This window comes from Populus euphratica, unplaced genomic scaffold (assembly GCF_000495115.2).
Source record: "Populus euphratica unplaced genomic scaffold, PopEup_1.0 scaffold989.1, whole genome shotgun sequence".
Classification (NCBI taxonomy): domain Eukaryota; kingdom Viridiplantae; phylum Streptophyta; class Magnoliopsida; order Malpighiales; family Salicaceae; genus Populus; species Populus euphratica.
In genome coordinates this window covers 2043-15801 of record NW_011500851.1, presented here as the reverse complement: position 1 = coordinate 15801, position 13759 = coordinate 2043, and positions in this window count along the sequence as shown.

Below are 13759 nucleotides of genomic sequence, written 5' to 3'. Positions count from 1 at the left end.
TAATTTGTACAATTAACCTCCCTGTGGTTCGACCCCGGTCTTGCCGGGTTATTTATTACTTGGACACTCCTACACTTGGGAGAAGACAACAATCTTTTAGTCGTGTCAAGTTTTTGGCGCCGTTGCTGGGGAGGTAAGTTTTGTATAAATTATAATATTTATTTTATTTTCTCTTTTCACTTTTCTTGTGTATAACTTTGCTTCTTTTCTCTTGTTTCTTCTTCTTTTGTTTTCTTTTTCCTTTTATTCTATTCCTACACGTGCATGAGAGTGTGGTCACGTACATCAAGTGGTAGACTTTGTAGGGTATCCTCATCATTTTCAGAAAATATGGCCGAAGAAGATAATCAATTACTTCACAATGAGAATAATAAGAATAACCGTGTTAGAACACTTAGAGATCACATGAATCCCACAAGAACAAGTGCACCATCATGCATAGTTTTTCCTCTCGATGCATCTCATTTTAATTTTAAACCAGGTATTATTCAACTTTTACCTTCTTTTCATGGCTTAGAATTGGAAAATCCATACTTGCATTTAAGGGAATTTGAGGAGGTTTGCAACACATATAATAATTTAAATTGTAGCATGAACACCATCAGATTAAAGCTTTTTCCTTTTTCATTAAAAGATAAAGCTAAAACATGGCTACAAAATTTAAGACTAGGATCCATTCATGCTTGGGATGAAATGCAACAACAGTTTTTAAAGAAGTTTTTCCCATCTCACAGAACAAACTCTTTTAAAAGACAAATCACTACTTTCACTCAAAAACCACGAGAAACATTTTACCAATGTTGGGATAGGTATCGAGACTTGCTTAGTACTTGCCCTCATCATGGTTTTGAAACATGGAGATTGGTTTCACATTTCTATGAAGGGTTAACACCTAGAGATAGGCAAATGGGTGAATTGATGTCCAATGGAACTTTTAAAGATAAAGACCCTGATGAAGCAATGGAGTACTTAGACTTGTTAGTTGAAAATGCTCAAAATTGGGACACCGCGGGTACTTATGAGGCATCGAGTAAAACTCAACCTCATGCATCTAATGGAGGTATGTACAACCTTAGGGAAGATCATGACCTTCAAGCCAAGTTTGCATCTTTAACTAGAAAAGTCGAGGCACTAGAATTGAAAAAGAGTGGTCAATTAAAATCTATTGAAAACATTGTGTGTCAAATACGTGAAATAAATGAACACTCAACCAACGATTGTCCAACCTTGCCTTCTTTTAAGGAATGTCTCCATGAACAAGCCCATGCTTTAAACAGTTTCCGAAGGGCCAACCACAACCCATACTCCCAAACATACAACCCTGGTTGGAGAAATCACCTAAATTTCAGTTGGAAGAGTGAGAACAACAATGCACAAACTTCACAACCACCATTTCAAGCACACCACAATTTCCAAAATTCTCATGGATATGCACCTCCTTATGACCTTCTAGAAGAAATCTTGAGGAAACATTGCATGCATTCATTAAAAAGCAAAAGACAATCAATACTTAACTTGCTCAAAACATGACAGATTTTAAAGATACTCTTGCAAAATTAACATCTGCTCTCAGTTTCCAAGAGAAAGGTAAGTTTCCATCTCAACCACAACAAAATCCCAAGGGGCAATTCAATACAAATGCAAGTAGTTCCGGAAGCCAACACATGGATCAAGTCAAATCAGTCGCTACTCTGCACAGTGGTAAGGTTATTGAAAAACCCTCTCTTGAACCTTATGAGAAAGATGATGAGTCAATCTCTGAGGGTAAGGAAGGGGTTGAATTTGAAAATTGCAAAGAAACGACTGATTCACCACCAGCACTTCCATTTCCTCATGCCATGACCAAACAAAGGAATGTCAATCACAACTCTGAAATTTTTGAAATTTTCAAACAGGTAAGGATCAATATACCTTTGCTGGATGCTATTAAACAAGTTCCTTCCTATGCTAAAATTTTGAAAGATCTATGCATTGTGAAGAGGAAACTGAATGTGAAAAAGAAAGCCTTTCTAGCCGAACAAGTAAGTGTCATTCTTCAGAACAATAATGCTTTGAAATATAAAGACCCTGGTTGTCCTACAATTTCTTGCTTTATTGGAGAACATAAAATTGAAAGAGCCTTACTTGATCTCGGTGCTAGTGTGAATTTACTTCCATATTCAGTTTTTCAGAGTCTCAATCTAGGTGAGTTAAAACCAACTTCTATATCTCTTTTACTTGCCGATAGATCTGTAAAAGTGCCTAGAGGAATAATTGAAGATGTGTTAGTACAAGCCGATAAATTCATTTATCCTGTGAATTTTATTGTCTTGGACACAGAACCTGTTGAAGCATGTAATTCATTTCCTGTTATTTTAGGACGTCCGTTTCTTGCAACTTCTAATGCATTGATTAATTGTAGGAATGGACTGATGAAGCTATCATTTGGAAACATGACATTAAAGATGACTATTTTCAATATTTGCAAACAACCTGGAGAAGATAATGATTTACAAGAAGTAGATCATATTGACGAATTAGTTTATGATCAACTTGAATCTACTTTACGTAAAAATGAGTTGGATGAATCTGAAGATTTGCAAATGATTTATTCTGAGGAAGAAATCACATATGAAAAAAACACCGAAAATGTTGATGTGAATCTTTTGTCAATAGTGACACCAAATTCGACATCTGACATCACACCAATCGATGATTACTTTCCTAACGAATCCTTACTTTCTCTTAGTCCAATGCCTTGGTATGATAAAAATATTAATTTTCTTGCTTTAGGAGATTTGCCAGCTGATTGGAGTACCTAAGACAAAGAAAAGTTTTTGAACGAAGTGAAGAACTTTTATTGTGATGACCCTAACTTATTCAAATATTGTCCTGATCAAATATTTCAAAGATTCATTCCCGACAATGAGGTAAGTAGTGTCATTAAACTTTGTCATTCTGAAGCATGTGGAAGTTATTTCTCGTCAAAAAAGACAGGTACAAAAATCTTTCAAAATGGATTTTATTGGCCCACCATCTTCAAGGACACCCATGCATTCTGCAAAACTTGTGAAAATTGTCAAAAAGTTGATACTGATCAAAAAGTTTTGTTTTATAATTCTCAATTCTATGCATTCCCTAAAGAGCTAAGACCAAGATGGAGCAATCCTTATAGGGCCTGTGATATTGAGAATTCAATGAATGACAATGCTTTTAAGGAAAATGGACATCATTTGAAAGCTTACTTTGATAAGTTTCCTAGTGAAAATGAATCAACTGGTTGGAATGATCTTGTAGATAAAGGTTGATTATTTTGTTTTTCTCACATTTTGTTTTTTGTGTTTCTTTTTGAGTGATTTTTGCTAGTTTCTCTCACCCCGGTTAAATGGTGGATAACGGTACTCCGTGACTTAAGTCGGTTCTTTCAGTTCCCCATAATAATTGATATCTATGTATATATTTGTGCAATTCTTTAAATCTCTCTTCCAATTCTCATTTGAAAATGGACACTAATATTGAAAAATTGAAAAAGTATTTTCCCGCTCTGCCTTAGAATGCAATTACAAAAATTTACCGTGCTAGATGTGCAAGATTAAGATTGTTAATGAATCATGGAATTCCTGAAGATATTCGTTGGTTGATTGAAGCAAAGGTCTGATTATCAGGTGAGTCCTCTAACTCCTTCATTTCACACATGCCTGGAACAGGTAAAAGCACTTTTGCAAACAAACGTCGTGCAAAATGACTAGAAGTCTGTCATCGATGTGCTAGATGGACTTGTAATACACAATGTCGTTCTTTAGGAATGGTATCTATAAACCGTGAAGATAAAATACAATTCATTAAGGATGGCCTGAGTAAGGAGTCTTTAGATGTACAATTAACCTCCCTGTGGTTTGACCCCGGTCTTGCCGGGTTATTTATTACTTCGACACTCCTGCACTTGGGAGAAGACATCAATCTTTTAGTCGTTTCAAGTTTTTGGCGCCGTTGCTGGGGAGGTAAGTTCTTGTACAAATTATAGTATTTATTTTATTTTCTCTTTTCACTTTTCTTGTATATAACTTTGTTTCTTTTGTTTTGTTTCTCTTTATTTTGTTTTCTTCCTCCTTCTTTTGGTTTCTTCTTCTTTTTATTCTATTCCTACTCGTGCATGAGAGTGTGGTCATGTACATCAAGTGGTAGACTTTATAGGGTATCCTCATCATTTTCAGAAAACATGGCTGAAAAAGATAATTAATCACTTCATAATGAAAATAATGAGAATAACCATGCTAGAACACTTAGAGACCACATGAATCCCACAAGAACAAGTGCACAATCATGCATAGTTTTCCCTCCTGATGCATCTCATTTCAATTTTAAGCTAGACATTATTCAACTTTTACCTTCTTTTCATGGATTAGATTTAGAAAATCCATACTTGCATTTAAGGGAATTTGAGGAGGTTTGGAACACATATAATGATTCAAATTGTAGCATGAACACCATCAGATTAAAGCTTTTTCCTTTTTCATTAAAAGATAAAGCTAAAACATGGCTACAAAATTTAAGACTAGGATCCATTCGTGCTTGGGATGAAATGCAACAACAGTTTTTAAAGAAGTTTTTCCCATCTCAGAGAACAAACTCTTTCAAAAGAAAAATCACCACTTTCACTCAAAAACCAGGAGAAACATTTTACCAATGTTGGGATAGGTATCGAGATTTGCTTAGTACTTGCCCTCATCATGGTTTTGAAACATGGAGATTGGTTTTATATTTTTATGAAGGGTTAACACCTAGAGATAGGCAAATGGTTGAATTGATGTGCAATGGAACTTTTAAAGATAAAGATCCTGATGAAGCAATGAAGTACTTAGACTTGTTAGCTGAAAATGCTCAAAATTAGGACGCTGTGGGTACTTGTGAGGCACCGAGTAAAAGTCAACTTCATACATGTAGTGAAGGTATATACAACCTTAGGGAAGATCATGACCTTTAAGCCAAGTTTGCATCTTTAGCTAGAAAAGTCGAGGCACTAGAATTGAAAAAGAGTGGTAAATTAAAATCTGTTGAAAACATTGTGTGTCAAATATGTGAAACAAATGAACACTCAACCAATAATTGTCCAACCTTGCTTTTTTTTTTTAAGGAATGTCTCCATGAACAAGCCTATGCTTTAAACAGTTTCGAAAGGCCCAATCATAACCCATATTTACAAACATACAATCCTGGTTGGAGAAATCACCCAAATTTCAGTTGGAAGAGTAACAATGCACAAACTTCACCACCAAAGTTTCAAGCACATCATAATTTCCAAAATTTCCATGGATATGCACCTCCTTATGCTCCACCTCCTACAAGAAATTTTGAGGAAACTTTGTATGCATTCATTGAAAAGCAAGAGACAATCAACACTCAACTTGCTCAAAGCATAACAGATTTTAAAGAAACTCTTGCAAAATTCATATCTGCTCTCAGTTTTCAAGAGCAAGGTAAGTTTCCATCTCAACCACAACAAAATCTCAAGGAGCAATACAATGCAAATGCAAGTAGTTATGGAAGTCAACACATGGATCAAGTCAAATCAGTCACTACTCTACGCAATGGTAAGGTTATTGAAAAACCCTCTCTTGAACCTTATGAGAAAGATGATGAGTCAATCTCTGAGGGTAAGGAAGGGGATGAATCTGAAAATTGCAAAGAAACGACTGATTCTCCGCCAGCACTTCCATTTTCTCATGCCATGACCAATCAGGAAGAAATCGAGGATGAAAAAGGCATCGAAAAGGTTGATGCGAATCTTTTATCAAAAGTGACAACAGATTCGACACCCGACATCACACCAATCGATGATTACTTTCCTGATGAATCTCTACTTTCTCTTAATTCAATGCCTTGGTTTGCTAAAAATATCAATTTTCTTGCTTCAGGATTTTTGCCAACTCATTGGAGTATTGAAGACAAAAGAAAATTTTTGAGCAACGAGCAAAATTTTTATTGGGATGACCCTTACTTATTCAATTATTGTCCTGATCAAATATTTCAAAAATGCATTCTCGACAATGAGGTAAGTAATTTCATTAAATTTTGTTACTCTAAGGCATGTGGGGATCATTTCTCATCAAAAAAGAGGATTGTAGAAATCTTACAAAGTGAATTTTACTGGCCCATCATATTCAAGGAGTCAGATGCATTCCGCAAAAACTGTGAAAATTGTCAGAAGGTGGGATTTATTTCAAAACACAGAGAGTCTTTAGATAATCTTCTATTGACTCTTAAGTCTCATCATAGTCAAGATAAGCATCGTGCAATTCATAACTTAGGAACCCATTTTCATAAAGAACATGCTTGGCATAGTCTTGGGAATCTGACTAAAAAAAGACCCTGTTTGCCAGTTTTTAAGAAAACTGGATGGGAAGCCTATCCCCGACCCATAGAGGGCGTTTAAGCCGTTCTTGGACGTAAAACCAAGGGAAGATGTGAGCCACAATCACAACTGCGATTTGAGTCTTAGCTTGTAAAAATTTGTGTCTTTTCTTTTTATTAATAACATAATATTTGTGTTTTGTCATTTTATTATTATTATTATTACTACTACTACTACTACTACTACTACTACTACTACTACTACTAGTATTATTGGTATTATTATTGTTACTATTATTATTGTTGTTGTTATTGTTACTATTGTTGTTGTTTATAATTTGTACAATTAACCTCCCTTTGGTTCGACCCCAGTCTTGCTGGGTTATTTATTACTTTGATACTCCTGCACTTGGAAGAAGACATCAATCTTTTAGTCGTGTCACACACTCCTATCAAACTTGATTTACTTGGCTTTCCGGGAATTGGCGTCTTTGTGTGTGGGTTGCATGACCATGTGATCACGAGGTTCACATTATTTTGGTATCAGAGCTTGGCTCCATTAATCAGGTTATATCCTCCTGAAATTTTCGTTTCTTGTTAATTTCGCAAAAATTCCTTAGTATCCAATTTCTTCTTCTCCTTGAATTTGCGGCATATAAAAAGAAAAAAAAATTGTTATTTCATTCTGTTATTGGTCAAAATATATCAGTAGTAAAAAAAAAGAGAGAGAAAAGAGAAAAGAAAAGAAAAATGGTTCAAAAAGACGTTTATTAGATTCTACCGCAGAAAACTAAAGGGACAATTGGATCAAATCAACTTGGAATTAGCTCAAATTTGATATTCTAATTACTGGGGTCTTAATCGCATTACATATCAAATTTGGGGTCAATTGGATATCATTTGCTTTGGGTTTCAAATTCGGGTCTAATTAGGTCTGATTCATAACGTTTTTACATCAGTATATCAAACTTTGTCATAAATTGCTCAAACCTTATATTCTGTCTATTTGGGTTGATATCGCACTATATCTGAAATTTTAACTCAATTGGACATTATTTACTTTAGGTTCCAAATTCAGACTTAACTTGTCGTAAATGAGTCTGTCTTGTGTCACCGTTTGAAATTCGCTTGCTTTTTGTTGATTTCATTTCTTGCAGTTTATTTTCATCATATCCAACATATTTGGGTGTTGTTTAATGATTTTGCATATTTTTTTGTTTCTGTTTTTATTCGAGTCTTCAGTTTCGTTCATATTTCGGATAAACTCGCTTGCTACTCACGAGACTATCATCGCAGTTTTGTTTTGCTTGTTTTCTAGTTTTTTTATTGCTTCTTGAGTCATATATATATTTGGATTGCACTGCCAAGTTAGTTCTATTTGGTGTTGGTTTCAGTTTCGCAAGAACCGCAAGAAGGTGAGACGAGAGGTGTGAGGATATTAAGAGTGTTTGAGCGAAACACTAGTGATGTAAGGATAAATTTCTTTTTACCACTAACCACTTTTTGCAGGTACTATCATGTCAGATCAAAACAATACACCACCCCATCCCGAGGGAGAACTTACATTTTAAATGCAAGCCATGACACAAATAATGGAGAGGATGAATTTTGTGATGGGAAATGTGTGTGATAGACTTGATAAGGTGGAGAAACGTGGTAACGAGGCTGGTACGAGCACCCAAAATGTGAAGCTTGGGGTAGAACCGAAAGCAAACAATAGCAGTAGGGCCAACAAGCCAAGGTGGGCTGATTGTGAGGATTTTGAGGAGGCCGTTGGTGATATTGGTGATGGTGGTTTTAATGATAAGGTCATAGACTACCGGGAAGGTTTTCGGCAACCTAGAAACCGAAGGGATTATGGGAATAGAACTAGGGGCCAATTCGGCCAAAGGGAAAATTTCCGTAGTGTTGGGGGACATGCTGATTTAGATGGTGATTTGGATGCTATCAAATTGAAAATACCTTCTTTTCAAGGTAAAAACGATCCCGAGGCATATTTGGAGTGGGAAAAAAAGGTGGATTGGATTTTTGATTGCTATAACTATTCGGAGACGAAGAAAGTGAAATTGGTAGTCATCGAATTCATGGATTATGCAGTGATTTGGTGGGATCAGAATGTTACTAGTAGAAGACAGAGTGGAGAGAGGCCGGTAGCGTCCTGGGAGGAGATGAAAGTGTTGATGAGAAGGCGATTTGTGCCTAACCACTATTATAGAGATTTGTATATGAAATTGCAAGGTTTGAATCAGGGTTCTAGGTCCGTGGATGAGTATTTCAAGGAAATGGAGATTGCCATGATTCGGGCCAACATGATTGAGGATCGGGAAGCTACTATGGCTAGGTTTCTAAATGGACTGAATAGGGACATTGCAAATGTTGTAGAATTACAACACTGTATGGAATTGGAAGACATGGTCTATATGGCAACGAAGGTAGAGAGGCAAGTAAAGAGAAGGGGCAGTACACGTTTTCAGACCAATTCGGCTTCATCTTCCTTAACATGGAGGTTGAATTTGAAAATAGAGGGGGCTGTCCAACCAAAGCCTTATGCAAAGGCTGAACCACCTAAGGCCAAAAAGGATACTTATACGGATGGGAAAGGTAAATCTGAATCTCAACCTACTCGTGATAGAGATATTAAATGCTTTAAATGTTTAGGGAAGGGGCATATTGCATCTCAGTGTCCAAACCGAAGAGTTATGCTTATAAGAGACAATGGGGATGTTGAATCTGAAAGTGACAAATCTGAAAGAGAAAAGATGCCACCTTTAGTGGATTGTAGCGATAAGGAGATTGCATATCCTGTTGAGGGGAGGCTTTGGTTATAAGACGTGCGCTGAACATGCAAATGAAAGAAGATGATGTAGATGAGCAACGGGAAAATATATTTCACACTCGATGTCACATCCAAAACAAGGTATGTAGCATGATAATTGATGGAGGTAGTTGTGCTAATGTTGCTAGTGATACACTTGTGAAGAAATTGAATCTGAGTTGTATTAAGCATCCTAGGCCTTATAGATTGCAATGGTTGAATGAATGTAGTGAAGTGAGGGTTACTAAGCAGGTTTTGATTGTGTTTGCTATTGGATAGTATTCTGATGAGATTTTATGTGATGTCGCCCCGATGCATGCTAGTCACTTACTTTTGGGGCGTCCATGGCAATTTGATCGGAAAGCGATTCATGATAGGTTTAGAAATAGGTTCACTATTGTAAAGGATGGTAAAACCATCACTCTTATACCTCTTTCTCCGAAATAAGTGTATGATGATCAAATGAAATTAAAAAAGGAATATGAGGATGGGAAGAGTGAAAATTCACGTGAGGACAATGGTGAGAGAAAACCATCAGATTCGGCTAAACCTAAATCATTAATTAAACCAGTTGAGAGTGGAGGTAAAAATCGAGGAGTGAAGAAAGTAAGCTTGTGTGATGATAATAGTGTGGAAAAATTAAAGAAACAACCTAATTTTTATGCAAAAGGATCTCAAATCAGATCTGCATTTTTCACTAATAAGCCAATGATCTTGTGTATAAAGAGGCTTATTTGAACACTAACAATCTTGATTCTGCTATTCCTAGTGTGGTTGTTTCTTTGATGCAGGAGTTTGATGATGTATTCCCTGAAGACATCCCTAATTGATTACCACCATTAAGGGGGATTGAACATCAAATTGATCTTATGCCCAGAGCTTCAATTCCTAACCGTCCAGCCTATAGAAGCAACCCCGAGGAGACGAAGGAGCTTCAAAGGCAAGTAGATAAGTTGATGATGAAGGGGTACATTGTGGCTGATGCACTTTCACGCAGGTATGTTCTTTTATCTACTTTGGATGCTAGATTTCTAGGATTTGAACACATAAAAGAATTGTACAAGGATGATAGTGATTTTGCTAATGTTTACAATGCTTGCGAAACTTCAGCTTTTGGAAAGTTTTATAGACTTGATGGATATTTGTTTAAAGAGAGTCGTTTGTGTGTTCCATTAAGTTTTATGCGTGAATTGCTTGTACGTGAAGCACATGGAGGCGGGTTGATGGGGCATTTTGGTGTTGTTAAGACTTTGGATGTGTTGCATGAGCATTTTTATTGGCCTAAAATAAAAAAAGATGTGCAATGCATATGTGATAAATGCATAACTTGTAGGAAAGCAAAGTCTAGGACTCAACCGCCTGGCTTGTATACCCCTTTACCTGTACCGAAAAATCCTTAGGTAGACATTTCGATGGACTTCGTCTTGGGTTTACCTAGGTCAAAACGGGGTAGGGATTCCATCTTTGTAGTTGTTGATAGGTTTTCAAGATGGCACATTTCATTCCATATCATAAAACTGATGATGCAACAACTAAAATTGCTGATTTGTTCTTTAAGGAGATAGTACGACTTCACGGGGTCCCTAAGAGCATTGTTTCTAATAGAGATGTTAAGTTCCTTAGCTATTTTTGGAAGGTGTTATGGGGAAAATGGGTACTAAACTGTTGTTTTCAACTACTTGTCACCCCTAAACAGATGGACAAACCGAAGTAGTTAATAGGACCTTAACACAACTTTTGCGCGTTGTCATTCAAAAGAACTTAAAGAATTAGGAAGATTGTTTGCCATTTATAGAGTTTGCATATAATCGTAGGGTGCACTCTACTACTGAATTTTCACCATTTGAAATTGTGTATGGATTTAACCCTTTAACTCCAATGGATTTGATTCCTTTGCCTATTGATGAAACGGTTAGTTTGGATGGTAATCGTAAAGCATAGGTGGTGAAAACTCTTCATAAGAGTGTGCGGCAACAAATTGAAAAGAGGAATCGCGTGTATGCGACCAAAGCCAATAAGGGGCGTAAAGTTGTCTTTCAGCCTGACGATTGGGTTTGGGTGCATATGCGCAAGGAGAGATTTCCGGCTCAGAGGAGGTCAAAGCTACAACCATGAGGAGATAAGCCATTTCAGATCCTTGAGAGGATCAATGACAACACTTATAAAATTGATTTGCTAGGTGAGTATAGTGTTAGTGCTACCTTTAATGTTTCTGATCTTACTCTGTTTGATGTAGGTGATGATTCGAGGTTGAATCCTTTTGAAGAGAGAGGGGATGATGCGGATCAGCCTAACACCAAGCGTAATCATGCCAACAACCCATTGGAGGTGCCAATTGGGCCAATCACAAGAGCTAGGGCTAAGAAGCTTAAAGAAGCATTGAATGGGCTTGTTCAGAACATATGGAACAAAATGGACCAAGAGGGGCTTGAGACATTTAAGAAGCATGAAGGATAACCTTTAATTCATTTAGTTCAGGTCCAAGAAGAGCCCAATTCATGTGGAACAAGGGGTTGATGTGTCCGGCCCAATACTAGTGATTGTGCATCAAAAGTGTCATTAAGTCTCTTGTTTTACATATGTATTTATTGTTTTTATTTGGTTGTTTTTATAATAATTGATGTGTTTTTTAGTAATGAAGTTTGTTTTAATGTTTCGATAGGTTTTTGGAGCTTAAATGAATTAATTCAGAAAATTCAATGTCGGAATTCGGAACAAAGAATTGAAGAGACATTTAGTTGAAGATTGAAGCAAATCTTGGTTCAAATAAGTGCTCCAAATTTGTCCCAAAAATCAATTCTATTCCAATTCTAGAAAAGAATATCATATGATTTATTTCAAGCCCAAACTTGCCTTATGTTGTGTGCAAACTTCAACCATTAAACACTCAAGGTTTCAATGTCAATCTTAGCCCAAATAATAAGTACATTTGTATACTTATTTGATGCTCAAATTCAGCGCAAATTCAGCCCCAAATCAGCCCTAAATCAACCCCAAATCAACCCAAACACAATCCATGATCTTACATGTCCACACAACAAATAACAATTGATTTATTTTGGGTAATCCATTGATCCAAGAAGGCAAGCACATGGATGGAAAGCTGGAGGGGATATTTTAACATTATTTTGGGTCAAAAAGAAGAAGGAGACACCTCATAAATGAGGAAGAAAAACGTGCACCAAAGTAGTTGTAAAGCTGTCTTGATTTGATTTTTTAGAACACCTTTCGGTGTTTTGCCCATAACTTTTGACTCAGGTGTCCAAATTAGCTGTTCTTTAATGATCTGGAAAGGTGACAGAATTTCCTATAAATATGTCTCTAATAGACGTCTCACAGAAAAAGCTTCTAAGAGGGTCAAATTGCTGTCCAAAGTTAGAGTCAGATTTGTGTCCGAATTTTTTCTGAAATTGTATTGTGTTCTTCTATATAGATTTCGGTTCTTTAGTTTGTAAAAATTATTATTTCTATTTTATTCAAGTTATTTCATGTTTATTGAAGTGTTCTTATATATAATCATGGTTGGCTAAACTCTTTCTTGGATTCAAATCAAGGATAATGGTGATTGTCTTCTTTATAGATTTCGGTTCTTTAGTTTGTAAAACTTATTTTTTCAGTTGGATTCAAGTTCTTTCATGTTTATTGAAGTGTTCTTATATATAATCATGGTTGGCTAAACTCTTTCTTGGATCCAAATCAAGGATAATGGTGATTGAGGTGAGTTCTTTAGGATATGAATGAATCTTAATGTTTATCTTCTTATTTTCTTCATGAATGATTTATTATTGTAAAGAAATTTTAGAAATCATTTAGGTAATGTTATAATCTTGAATTTTTATGCACAAACTTTAGTTTTGGTATAGAGATTGCTTGATTCAATGTCTTACTTAATATGAAAGTACTTGTTCATTCTTAAGCAATAATCAATTTTCATCCTTTTAAATTTCATTGTAATATCTTCTGATCTAATATCATCATCGTTGATATTAGGTTGAGTTATCTTATATATGTTGAAGAAATCACCAATACATCACCATTAAAATTGATTTGGACCAAGACTTACTTTTCTTGTCATTTAAAATCTATTTACATTTTTTTTTTTATCTTTGAAAACAAATCCATCAATTATTTTCAACCAAGTTATTGTTAATTTAATTTCTCTTGAGTTTTTTTTTTTTGTTACTTAGCTTAATTTCCAGATCTAGCTCTCTGTGGATATGACCTCGATCTTACCGAGTTAATTGCTACATCGCACACTCGTGCACTTGCGAGTTAAAACAAGCCGATCATAAAAAGCGGTCAAGCAAGCACCACTTTCTATTTTGATTCTAGCATGGTCTAAGGTTCTAACAAGGTCACAATCCATTCAGTACATCACATTACATTTGCATTCAATCCAACCTTTACAACGGTTGACCCTCTTCTTCAGTTTGTGTGTTTAAAATTATCCAATTTCTTTGTTAAATGTTTTGGAATTAGCCCCCTCATTCATCTTTATTTTTCATGCATTTTTTAGTCCAGTTTTTCTTAGTGGCTGATATAAGGATCCTAGGTCATCTACTTCGGGTTTTCTTCTTTTTTTTGGTCCCAAAGTCTCAAGAACAAGTAGGGAAA